Source organism: Myxocyprinus asiaticus, chromosome 21, assembly GCF_019703515.2.
Source record: "Myxocyprinus asiaticus isolate MX2 ecotype Aquarium Trade chromosome 21, UBuf_Myxa_2, whole genome shotgun sequence".
In the NCBI taxonomy this organism is placed as follows: domain Eukaryota; kingdom Metazoa; phylum Chordata; class Actinopteri; order Cypriniformes; family Catostomidae; genus Myxocyprinus; species Myxocyprinus asiaticus.
In genome coordinates this window covers 33,264,139-33,276,642 of record NC_059364.1, presented here as the reverse complement: position 1 = coordinate 33,276,642, position 12,504 = coordinate 33,264,139, and the positions used below count along the sequence as shown (strand labels likewise).

General features: G+C 39.4%; 1 protein-coding gene across 1 annotated transcript in view; it reads right to left on the bottom strand.

Annotated features, from left to right (window-relative positions):
• The window catches only part of LOC127412109 (E3 ubiquitin-protein ligase MARCHF8-like), a 139,041-nt gene extending 126,604 nt beyond the window's left edge, over positions 1-12,437 (bottom strand). The window contains exon 1 of the mRNA XM_051648192.1: positions 12,232-12,437. The gene's annotated coding sequence lies outside the window, so the exon portion shown is untranslated. The remainder of the gene's footprint in view (positions 1-12,231) is intronic.
• Between the last annotated feature and the right edge of the window lie 67 nt (positions 12,438-12,504).

Sequence of the window (12,504 nt, the reverse complement as noted above, 5' to 3'; positions counted from 1 at the left end):
AGCAGTGCCACAAACTGATCACCTCCATGCCACGCCAAATTGAGGCAGTAATTAAAGCAAAAGGAGCCCCTACCAAGTACTGAGTACATATACAGTAAATGAACATACTTTCCAGAAGGCCAACAATTCACTAAAAATGTTTTTTTTTATTGGTCTTATGATGTATTCTAATTTTTTGAGATAGTGAATTGGTGGGTTTTTGTTAAATGTGAGCCAAAATCATCAAAATTAAAAGAACCAAAGACTTAAACTACTTCAGTCTGTGTGCATTGAATTTATTTAATACACGAGTTTCACAATTTGAGTTGAATTACTGAAATAAATGAACTTTCCATGACATTCTAATTTATTGAGATGCACCTGTAATAGCTGAATGACTCAAGCTATGACTGTAACTTACTTGAAAGTCACCTGAACATACAATGATTTCTACACCAAAGCAAGGGACCTATAAGTCTTCCAAATGGAAACAATGAGGAGCAGCTGGGCAGTTTTGCTTGAAAACTGAGCATATATCCAAAGAGAATCTGAATTCAAATATCCAAAGCTATGGGTCTCAAGGAGGCAGATAAGCAGGAAAAAATTTAATGTGACAACTGAAACTGCTCTAAACTGAAATATACACTCACCGACCACTTTATTAGATACGCCTGTACTCCTACTTATTCATGCAATTATCTAATCAGCTAATCGTTGGGCAGAAGTGCAATGCATAAAATAATTCAGATATGGGTCAGGAGACTGTCAGCGAAGAACAGAAAGCAGAGGCAGCAGTGGGCCTGCCATCTGCGTACCTCAGCAGAAATCAAGATTCATCAGACAAGGCTATGTTTTTCCAGTCTTTAACTGTCCAGTTTTGGTGAGCCTGTGCCCACTGCAGCCTCAGTTTCCTGTTCTTGTCTGACAGAAGTGGAATCCGACGTGGACTTCTGCTGTTGTAGCCTGTCTGCCTCAAGGTTTGACATGTTGTACATTCTGAGATGCTATTCTGCTCACTATAATTGTACAGAGCGGTTATCTGAGTTACCGTAGCCTTTCTGTCAGCTCGAACCAGTCTGGCCATTCTCTGTTGACCTCTCTCATTAACAAGGCATTTCCGTCCGCAGAACTGCCTCTCACTGGATGTGTTTTGTTTTTGACACCATTTTGAGTAAACTCTAGAGACTGTTGTGTATGAAAATCCCAGGAGGTCAGAGTTACAGAAATACTCAAACCAGCCCGTTTGACACCAACAATCATGCCACGGTCGAAATCAATGAGATCGCATTTTTTCCCCATTCATATGGTTGATGTGAACATTAACTGAAGCTTCTGAACTGTATCTGCATGATTTTATGCACTGCACTGCTGCCACACCATTAGCTGATTAGATAATCACATGAATAAGTAGATGTAAAGTGTCACTAATAAAGTGGTCAGTGAGTGTATAACCTTATACACACATACTACTTGTTGGTGTTGTTGCTGTACATACTAATCAGGCCTGCTCTATCATCATAAGCACATAAGTGATGGTGACTGAACAGCAATGCACTTCATCATTTCATAAGTGGATTATAATTGTTTTTCTTGGAGTGGCCCAAAGAGCTAACTGCTCCATCGCTAGGCCTATTAAAAGTCATTTTCTCACATATTCTAGTAATTCAGAACTGAAGTGCAAAAGCAAATAATCTGTTACAGAAAGTCTGGTCCAACTCGTACCAAACAGACACATTTGGGACATGATGTTCCAAACATTGCTACAAACACTTACTTACTTTGCAACTTCTATGGCTCTGAGATAAAGTAAAGCAGGAATTTCAGCACTAGTTGCTCAAAGCACTGATATCCAAAGAACTTGAATGAGAAACAAGATAGTAAAAGATTTATACACTACTGTATATACAGTGTCGCAATAATATTACATCGCCAGGACCCTGCTGATTCCCTGCTGATAGTTTCTAGTTGTGCTGTTTACTTCTTCCACTACCAAGATGACTCCCTGATGTTGCTATTTAACCTCCTGAGACCTGAGCATGACTGCTGTGTGCATTTTCCATTTCCCTTTTTGACTAGTACTACCAAATAAACATGTAAAAAGAATTCTAGAGGAAATAGTTTTTCTACAAATTGATGTCAACATACACTATATTGCCAAAAGTATTCGCTCACCCATCCAAATAATTGAATTCAGGTGTTCCAATCACTTCCATGGCCACAGGTGTATAAAATGAAGCACCTAGGCATGCAGACTGCTTCTACAAACATTTGTGAAAGAATGGGCCACTCTCAGGAGCTCAGTGAATTCCAGCGTGGTACTGTGATAGGATGCCACCTGTGCAACAAGTCCAGTCGTGAAATTTCCTCACTACTAAATATTCAACTGTCAGTGGTATTATAACAAAGTGGAAGCGATTGGGAATGACAGCAACTCAGCCATGAAGTGGTAGACCACGTAAAATGACAGAGTGGGGTCAGCGGATGCTGAGGCGCATAGTGCGCAGAGGTCGCCAACTTTCTGCAGAGTCAATCGCTACAGACCTCCAAAGTTCATGTGGCCTTCAGATTAGCTCAAGAACAGTGCATAGAGAGCTTCATGGAATGGGTTTCCATGGCCGAGCAGCTGCATCCAAGCCATACATCAAGTGCAATGCAAAGCGTCGGATGCAGTGGTGTAAAGCACGCCGCCACTGGACTCTAGAGCAGTGGAGACGTGTTCTCTGGAGTGACGAATCACGCTTCTCCATCTGGCAATCTGATGGACGAGTCTGGGTTTGGTGGTTGCCAGGAGAACGGTACTTGTCTGACTGCATTGTGCCAACTGTGAAGTTTGGTGGAGGGGGGATTATGGTGTGGGGTTGTTTTTCAGGAGCTGGGCTTGGCCCCTTAGTTCCAGTGAAAGGAACTCTGAATGCTTCAGCATACCAAGAGATTTTGGACAATTCCATGCTCCCAACTTTGTGGGAACAGTTTGGGGATGGCCCCTTCCTGTTCCAACATGACTGCACACCAGTGCACAAAGCAAGGTCCATAAAGACATGGATGAGCGAGCTTGGTGTGGAAGAACTTGACTGGCCTGCACAGAGTCCTGACCTCAACCCGATAGAGCACCTTTGGGATGAATTAGAGCGAAGACTGCGAGCCAGGCCTTCTCGTCCAACATCAGTGTCTGACCTCACAAATGCGCTTCTGGAAGAATGGTCAAAAATTCCCATAAACACACTCCTAAACCTTGTGGAAAGCCTTTCCAGAAGAGTTGAAGCTGTTATAGCTGCAAAGGGTGGGCCGACGTCATATTAAACCCTATGGATTAAGAATGGGATGTCACTTAAGTTCATATGCGTCTAAAGGCAGATGAGCGAATACTTCTGGCAATATAGTGTATGTGGACAGCGGAACTAAGTTGTGAAATTTTAAATAATACTAAGCTAAAGAAAGTCAGATTTGATTTTTTAAATCAGATTGTTTATTATTTTTCCAGGAGTTTTGGTTATTCATGTTTTTGAGACATTACAGACATTACATCAGAAATTAGCACAATTAATCCTGATTGCAAGTAATGGCCTGCATCATCCAATCACTGCCAACCATGTTAAAATAAAATTATACATTATAAATTCTAAATCTATGTACTGATTACCATCATCCCATGTCTACCAAACATGTTGAGTGGTCCAAACATCATCTGCAGCCTGAAACTGAACTTTTGATATGGAGTTTGGATTGAATGCACTTAGCTGCATAGAGAGCTATGGGATGTTCCCTTTCTCCATTATTAGTGAATGACTTAACCTCCAGTTTGCTGTCTGTCTGCACTGGTCTCAGAACTGAGTCTTCGAAATGCTCCTTATTTTCATACTCCATATCATTTTTTTTTTCTTAATGTGAAAATGCACAGTAAATATATGATTTCCAATGAAAACCATGTGCTATTATACACATTAGTGTACATTGTGTTTAGCAGCGTGGCATTTCATATGAATCCTTCAAATTTTGAAAAATGGCATGTCAGATGACTCTAAACTTTTGACTTAAACAGGTTTCAATGTAAAAACTTAATTAGATTTCATACCAGATCTTCCAAAGACAAACTCTGCTGTGATCGGCACCATGTTGTTTTGTCACATGACTTAGCGCATCGAAAGTTTATCTCTTTACTGACAGCCCAGAGTCTTCTGAACTGAGATCAGTCAGTTTTAATGAATTTAAATTATGCATTGCGTATAGAGAAGCCAAGATACAACGTCCACGCATGTGTACGTGGGGTCGCACAAGGTTAAGGCACACACATTTTCACAAGCTTACAATGGTAAAATCTTGATCAATATTAAAAGGCACAGTCGATTCTTTGTAGAAATGATAGAATCTTGAATAACTAGGCAAACTCCATCAATACCTTGGGTTGTCCAATGATGACAACCTCTTACTTTGTGGTAACATTTTGTACCTGCATGATGGGATGCTGGTTCCCCACCATGCTTCTTAACTATCTTAACCAGCCAGACTTCCTGTTAACCAGCTTCACCATAATAAAATCATGCTAGTTGACAGTCTTAAGTTTTGTTGGTGAACATGGCTATTCTTGTCCATCAGCTAGACCAGCACCAACCTGCAAAAACCAGCCCATGCTGGTCTTAAATAGCACCTATTATGGTTTTTCAAATATCACCTTTCATGTACTGTGTTATATAGCTGTTTGTGAATGTAAATAAGTCTGCAAAATTTCAAAAATCAAAGTGCACGACAAATGGAGTTATTGACTCCCAAAAGAAAGAACCGATTCTGAACACCTGAAACGAGCTGTCAGTAATTCCAGACTTACTTCCTGTACTAACCTACGTAATTTGGTAACAAAAAACTCCGCCTCTGGTGTTCATTGGCTGCTCGCGAACAGCTTTGACCCACCCTCAAACACTACACTAAGCGGTAGACCAATCACAACAGACTGGGACATCTGACCAATCAGAGCATAGTAGACTCTCTGAAAGGAGGAGTTTAGAATGAATCCTTTAGAACGGATCATTGAACGAGTCGTTTTTTGACAATGGGAAAAAAAGGTAATGCTGCAATTTAAATTATGAGCAAATTAAAGTGTTTTTTGTCCTTGCATGCATGTAAATCTATTGTATGAGACCTTTAAAACAAAATTAGGCATGTTTAAAAACCATAATAGGTGCTCTTTAACAAGTCTTTTCAGCAGGATAAAGAGGAGTCCTAATAACATTCATGGTGATCATTTATTTATTCAGTTAGTCTGAAATAAATAAACTTCCATAAGCAGTGTGCCTGCCATAATCTAACAAGATGGATTTTACCAGATGAAGGCTTGGCAGTTTTGTCAGACTCGATCAATACATTGCTTAGAATTTGCTTGTATTATTCATAAGTCACAGATAGTGCAGTATTGATTCTAGTTGCCATATGTTCTACACTGATGTCTAGATAATCCCGCTTTATGCATTCTGCCATTCTCTATTGTCATTCCATTTTGTTTGCCCTTGTTGAAAGCACTTTTGTTAATATTTAACTCAAGAGGGGGCCTAGGTAGCTCAGCAAGTAAAGACGCTGACTACCAGACCTGGAGTCACGAGTTCGAATCCAGGGTGTGCTGAGTGACTCCAGTCAGGCTTCCTAAGCAACCAATTGGCCCAGTTGCTAGGGTGGGTAGAGTCAAGTTGGGTTAACCTCCTCGTGGTCGCTATAATGTGGTTCTCGCTCTCGGTGGGGCATGTGGTGAGTTGTGTGTGGATGCCACAGAGAATAGCGTGAGCCTCCACACCTGCTAGGTCTCTGCGGTAATGCGCTCAACAAGCCACATGATAAAATGTGCGGACTGACAGTCTCAGACGCGGAGGCAACTGAGATTTGTCCTCCGCCACCCGGATTGAGGCAAGTCACTACACCACCACGAGGACTTAGAGCGCATTGTGAATTGGGCATGCCAAATTGGGGAGAAAAGGGGAGAGAAAAAAATAACTCAAGAAGCTGCATTCTGGCAAAATAAATGTTGACAAACTGCATTTGACTGTAATTGAATGCTGAAGTGTGTAATGTTTTGAATATGGAAATATGTTCTCCTATGCCTGTTTAATATGCAGAGACAACTATAAGTAAGCCATTCATACACTGAGTCTCCATAAAAGTGTAAAAACTGTGAATCAAAACTCTGCTCTGTTTGTTTGAACATCCCAACCAGCCTAACATAGCATTGGTTCACCTAATAGCATGAGTTTGGGGTGGGACTATCTATTTGTCTGACCAATGAAAGACAAGGTTGGTCTTTGGGAAACATGTTTGAAAACAGTCATTATTTTTGCAATTCAGTTTGGTGATGCTAGTGGCGTAGAAATTACACACAATTTTTTTTTAATTATTATTATTTTTTACAGCTATGGTATTATGTGGTTCACAAGAATGCCTAAAACATTGATTCATCTCTTCTTCCTCTTGAAATAGGAGGCCTTGAATCCTTTTGTTGCTGAGTTTTGTTGAATGTAAAAGGGCCTGGTTATTGAATCCAGATTGGAAAGAGTGACACATTCAATGACTAGAAAACACTTCAGATCCCTAGAGAATGACAAAAATATGACTGAATCTCAAAATGATTGGTCACTCTGTCAGCTCAGTTTGACAAGCAAATAAATTTGTCATGTTTTCGATGATGTCTCAGCATAGGAGACATAATAGTTCAGCATGAGGACAACATATGATTTTAGATGAATACTCTATTTGAGTTTCTTGGTGAATTTAGAATGGTGGTACCTTTACAGCCATACTCATCTTCACAACCACACACTTTGACATGCATTTATGTCATCTGTGCTATGGAAACTACACAAAGTGTGAGAATGACATGTTAAGATTAAAAAGCAATTAGTCCATTTTTTAAAGTTAATGGCTGAAATGATGGTTAGACATCACAAGCAGATGTCAACAGTCTTGGCAACACACATTTCTCAAGGTGATGCACACATTTGTCACCTATATGAGATACTACACAATATGTTTTACCATGAGCCACTTTCCATCAGTGAAGCTGCTCTCTGATCACACACAGTGAAATAATGGAATAGTAAAATATATATATATTTTTTTTCTTTATTTGTCATCACCACTGCATTAAGGGCAAAGTGAACAAAATGTCACCTACAAAGTTTTACAAACATTATCAATTGTCGTGAGAAGTTAAAAAAGAAAGGTGCAAAGGGGTTCCAATAAAAACATGGTGGTTCCAAGTTAAATCCATCTATCCCTTTGGGTAACTTCCTATCAGAGTCCATGAAGCAGAGGAGGAAATGTCAGAGACGGTGAAAACAACCAGCGGATGGTGGCACAAAGTGCTAAAGTAAATAACAGAGTCTGCAAGCATGTGTCCAGATTGGTCAAACAAGGTAAATGTTCTCCCATTTCTAAATAACATACTATTGATTGGTGGCTTGTTGTATTAATGCCCCAAACTGAGACCAAAAATTAATGTTGCTACATTAAAACCTGTCTTGGGGGATGAATCAGAGTGCTCTTTAGAATTAGGCACAGCAGATCCATTAGTAGTTCGTTGTGGGTACATGGCTCTGGGCCATCATAAAAATGTCTGCAATATGACCACTTACTTTTGCATGAAGAAAATGAGTTACTTTCTGGTTCATTACGGAACACTGCCTTAAGTTTAGCTACATATTGATTTATACTTTTTATTGATTTTCCTTTTTTATTATTATGGATTTTCCAACAGTCTTAGAATAAACTCTTAAAAGGTGAAAGTAAGTGTCTTAGCTAACAGTGGAGTGGAAGTAGCTTCGTCAAGTGTAAAAAGCAATTTTTAGCACAAAGGAGAATATGCTCAATGAATAGACTGTCTTAAAAGCATGCACACAAACAAACTGTCAAAGTGGCCCCATTTACCTGAATTCTCTCTATTACAGTTCTTTCAATCTATCTGTTATTTACACCATTTTTAAATACTTGGCTTTCTTATGTCTAACTAATGTCAAAGAATGCAATAAAGAGCCGTTTCTGTGTTTTCTGTTGGGAACCCATCTAATTCCTCAACGTAATACCATATGTTGTCCTAAGTGCTTCTGATAAAAATAACTTCATTTTAATTTTGTTTCTTTTTACACTGTAGTGTTAATGATTTGTGCTATTGTGTTGTCTATGAATGCAAAAGTGTGAAGTATTTGATTGTTTTCTGAAATGCAGAGTTTTAAGAACAGTTTCATTCTGGGGGCCTGGGTAGCTCAGCGAGTAGAGACGCCGACTACTACCCCTGGATTCGCAAGTTCGAATCCAGGGTATGCTGAGTGTGCTGAGTGACTCCAGCCAGGTCTGGAGCAACCAAATTGGCCCGGTTGCTAGGAAGGGTAGATGTGGTAACCTTCTCGTGGTCGCTATAATGTGGTTTGCTCTCGGTGGGGCACGTGGCAAGTTGTGCATGGATGCCGCCGTGAATAGCGCGAAGCCTCCACACGTGATATGTCTTCGTGGTAACGCGCTCAACAAGCCAAGTGATAAGGTGTGTGGATTGACGGTCTCAGACGCAGAGACAACTGAGATTCATCCTCCGCCACCCACCATGAGGACTTAGAGCACATTGGGGAGAAAAGGAGAGAAAAATAATTTACTCAAGCCGCATTCTGGCAAAATAAATGTTGACAAACTGCATTTGGCTGTAATTGAATGCTGAAGTGTGTAATGTTTTGAAAACAGTTTCATTCTGTTAACTTTTGTTTGGGGCCACCATACAAATACTGCCATATTTGGTTGGATTTGGTAACTAGTTATAAAGTTTTGCTAAAAGATGAAAACATTTTTTTTTAACATTAAGACTAGGAACATGTATCAAGAAACTAAATAGGGGGTGTGTTTCATTCAGAAGTTATCATCCCTATGACCTACTTCTTGAAAGACCACTGTGAGAGTTTTGGAACAGTTTGACAGTGGATACTTTTCCTTCATCAAATCAACAGAACAAGATTTTTTGTCTAGATTAGTCTCAGTCTCATGCCTAGTGCAGGGTTAATTAGAGGGGTTATCGCAGATTTACAATACGGATAAACCAGCAGACATGTTACCCTGTAACAGAAACAAGGAAAGTGACACCACATGACTAGCTACTGTAGAATGCTGTAATAAAAATGTTTCTACCAATTAATGCCTTACTGACAATATAGGATTAAACAAATGCCACCCCATGCATGTGCAGTATACAGGACAACTCAACATATTCAAGATAGCATTATCATTAACACATCCCTGCTCATCATTTACAGCTTCATAAAAGCATAAAAGACTCCACAATATGCATACAGCAATATGCATACAGGCAACAGGAAACACAGATGCAAACCTGAGATTTTACAACATGACAGACGCAGCCTTCCATAATGCATAGTCACTAACAGCTTTCTTGACAAACAACATTGGTGAAATGGTTTCCTTTCCAATAAAACACCATAATGGAGACAACTCCACCATTCCTTAACCACATACCCTCACATGAAGCTTTTGAAAGCATTACATTAAAGTGCTTTTTTGAGTTGACATTACTAATATCTTTCAGGTCAGCTTAACATGTTAAGTTGTCATTGTATCAATTTGTATACTTAAATTGAATTAACACACATATTTGTCACCTTAACTCAAAAACAATGGTTGAATCAACTACATTAGGTACCAGGTTACTCTGCATTATTTGTTGCAAAATCTTTGGGACTAAGAATTGTAAATTACTGGGGGCCTGGGTAGCTCAGCGAGTATTGACCCTGACTACCACCCCTGGAGTCACGAGTTCGAATCCAGGGCATGCTGAGTGACTCCAGCCAGGTTTCCTAAGCAACCAAATTGGCTTGGTTGCTAGGGAGGGTAGAGTCACATGGGGTAAACTCTTGTGGTCACGATTAGTGGTTCTCGCTCTCATTGGGGCGCGTGGTAATTGTGCGTGGATCACGGAGAGTAGCATGAGCCTCCACATGCTGTGAGTCTCCGTGGTGTCATGCACAACGAGCCACGTGATAAGATGTGCGGACTGACTGTCTCAAAAGCGGAGGCAACTGAGACTTGTCCTCAGTCTCCCGGATTGAGGTGAGCAACCGTGCCACCACGAGGACCTACTAAGTAGTGGAAATTGGGCATTCCAAATTGGGAGAAAAGGGGACAAAAAAAAAAAGAAATGTAAATTACTTTGAATCTAAACACATGTTAGACAAACAATATCTGAAGTGTTGTCCAAATCTAGCGTAATAATGTTGTTTGATTGCCAGCTCCCAGCATGCATTGCGGCATGAATATATTTTTAAGTTTAGTGTTAAAGGCTTATTTTTTGCTGTTTGCAGATTTTATCTGTGCTTTTGTCATTACTGTTAGTTAAAGGTTGTGTGGTGATGTTCAGAGCTCATCTTTTTACTTGATGTTTGTAATTAATGTGTGTTAAGTGTTGAGGTCTATGTGCCTCCCTAACTAGATATCACATGCTGCTTTTGCTTTGCAAGATGCTCAGACATTAATGCTGTTATTGTGTAGGCTACTTCACATAAAGTATACGGTTAAACGTACAATAGTAGACTACTAAAAACAGGATTCATTAATTATATGTATGTTATTTGAACAAAAAAAGGTCAAGTCCACATTACTTAAATCAAATGGTTTTGTCAACTGTTTTATCTGTTGTCTTAACAAGACTTTTTTATATTGAAAAAATGTATATTTTTATAGCAGTGTAACTTGAGTCAAAGCAGAAAGATAAACACAACTAAGTTAAGTTGATTCAACGCCAATTTGTTACCTTAGGGCAACAAGTTTAAATAACATTTTTAAGTTAACTGATCTTGTCCATGGTTACAGTGTGGACTGTGACAGAAATATACACTCAAGGAGACAATAGACTACTGTAAACATAAACAACCAAATTATAATGCTCTTACCGCAAGATGTTCTTTAAAAACCGAAGTGAAATTCCAGCCCAACAACATCACAACATAGTTGACAGTAAAAATTTCCTTCAAATATGAAAGGATTGGCGTATAAAAGCTTGAAAGTGCCTGACACCACACAGTCACAGATCCTATCTGCAACCCACTAATGCGTGAGACAGTAATGCAAGCATTACGCACTTATGTTGCACTGTAATCCATACTGTATTGAGCCGATGCGAACTATTACATGCAGCACTGGTATGCACCTACTTAACCCAAGCGCACTGGATAGTAGCTGTCACTGGAGTCCCAGTCTGTTGTACATATCTCTTAAGTATCAGCTCGCCGTAGTCGTACAATAACAGTTTCACTTAATGCACGCGGTGATGACGCGATTTGAACGATTAAAGATGCATGCTTGCATATATTATTTTTCTTACCTCATTTCCAGGGCAGTTACATTTCGAGGCACAACATACTCGCTAAATAGAGGTAGCAAAGCACAAGGCAACACGCACACTGCTTTCAGGACAGTGTTTCTGCAGAGACTAGAATGAACTCGAGCTGCAAGTCTATAGAAAAGGAATCATATTTTATGGACATCATTTTTTTGTTGTTGTGAAATTATCTTAATGACACTTACGCACCTTTTACCCACCAAATCTCATTACCGCAATGAAAAAATGCTATATTATTTAAATTGTTAATTATTTACACATCATATTAATACGTCCACGGTACTGCTTTTCATTTTCGCTTAATATATATATATACACACACACACACACACACACACACAACAGTACCTTTTTACTCTAATATAGTAAAAAAAAAAAAAAAAGAAAGAAAGAAAAAAGACTGTGTTACGGTAATGAGAATCATCATGGAAAACAATGGAAATTTTAAAACGTCCTGACGCGTAATGAAAAAATAGCGGTGTAAAATGTGTTAAATCTTAATGGTCCTAAATGAAGGCTCCGCTGTCTTTATGCAAAATATAATTTCATGTAGCCAGTTTTGTTGTTGTTATTGTTTGTGTGTGTGTGTGTGTGTGTGTGTGTGTGTGTGTGTGTTAAATATAAGCAGGACATTGACAGGTTTCGTTAATGCATTCTGCAGTGGTCTGAACGCATTTAATGCAAGCGATACATTTAAAATATATTTTCTAACATTACTGATATGTCATGTAAACCCCAGTAAATAAAGATAAACATATATGCAGTCTGCGAATTGAAATACGAACGTCTGTTTTCTTCCGCTGACATTTAGTTAGCAAACTGACAGGGGGGAAGTGTTTAACTTCCCAGGCACGTTTTCTCGATTCGCTCAAATATTTACTCACCTCGTCTTTACCCGAGTGTTTTTGTTTTTATTTCATAGTCCCCATCTGATATCATGCGTCATGTCCACTGACTTCCGCGTTTGGTTGGATAAGCGAGCTGAAAAAAGAAAATAAATCGAAGAGGGCATGCGCGTCTGATCATGCACTTCAATGGCACTGTTCTTCTTATGTTATGCGGTTTGGGTTCACACTTCACAGATACAGAGTGTGTGTGTGTGTGTGTGTGTGTGTGTGTGTGTGTGTGTCATGATAGAGGAGGGGCCAGCTAAAGCC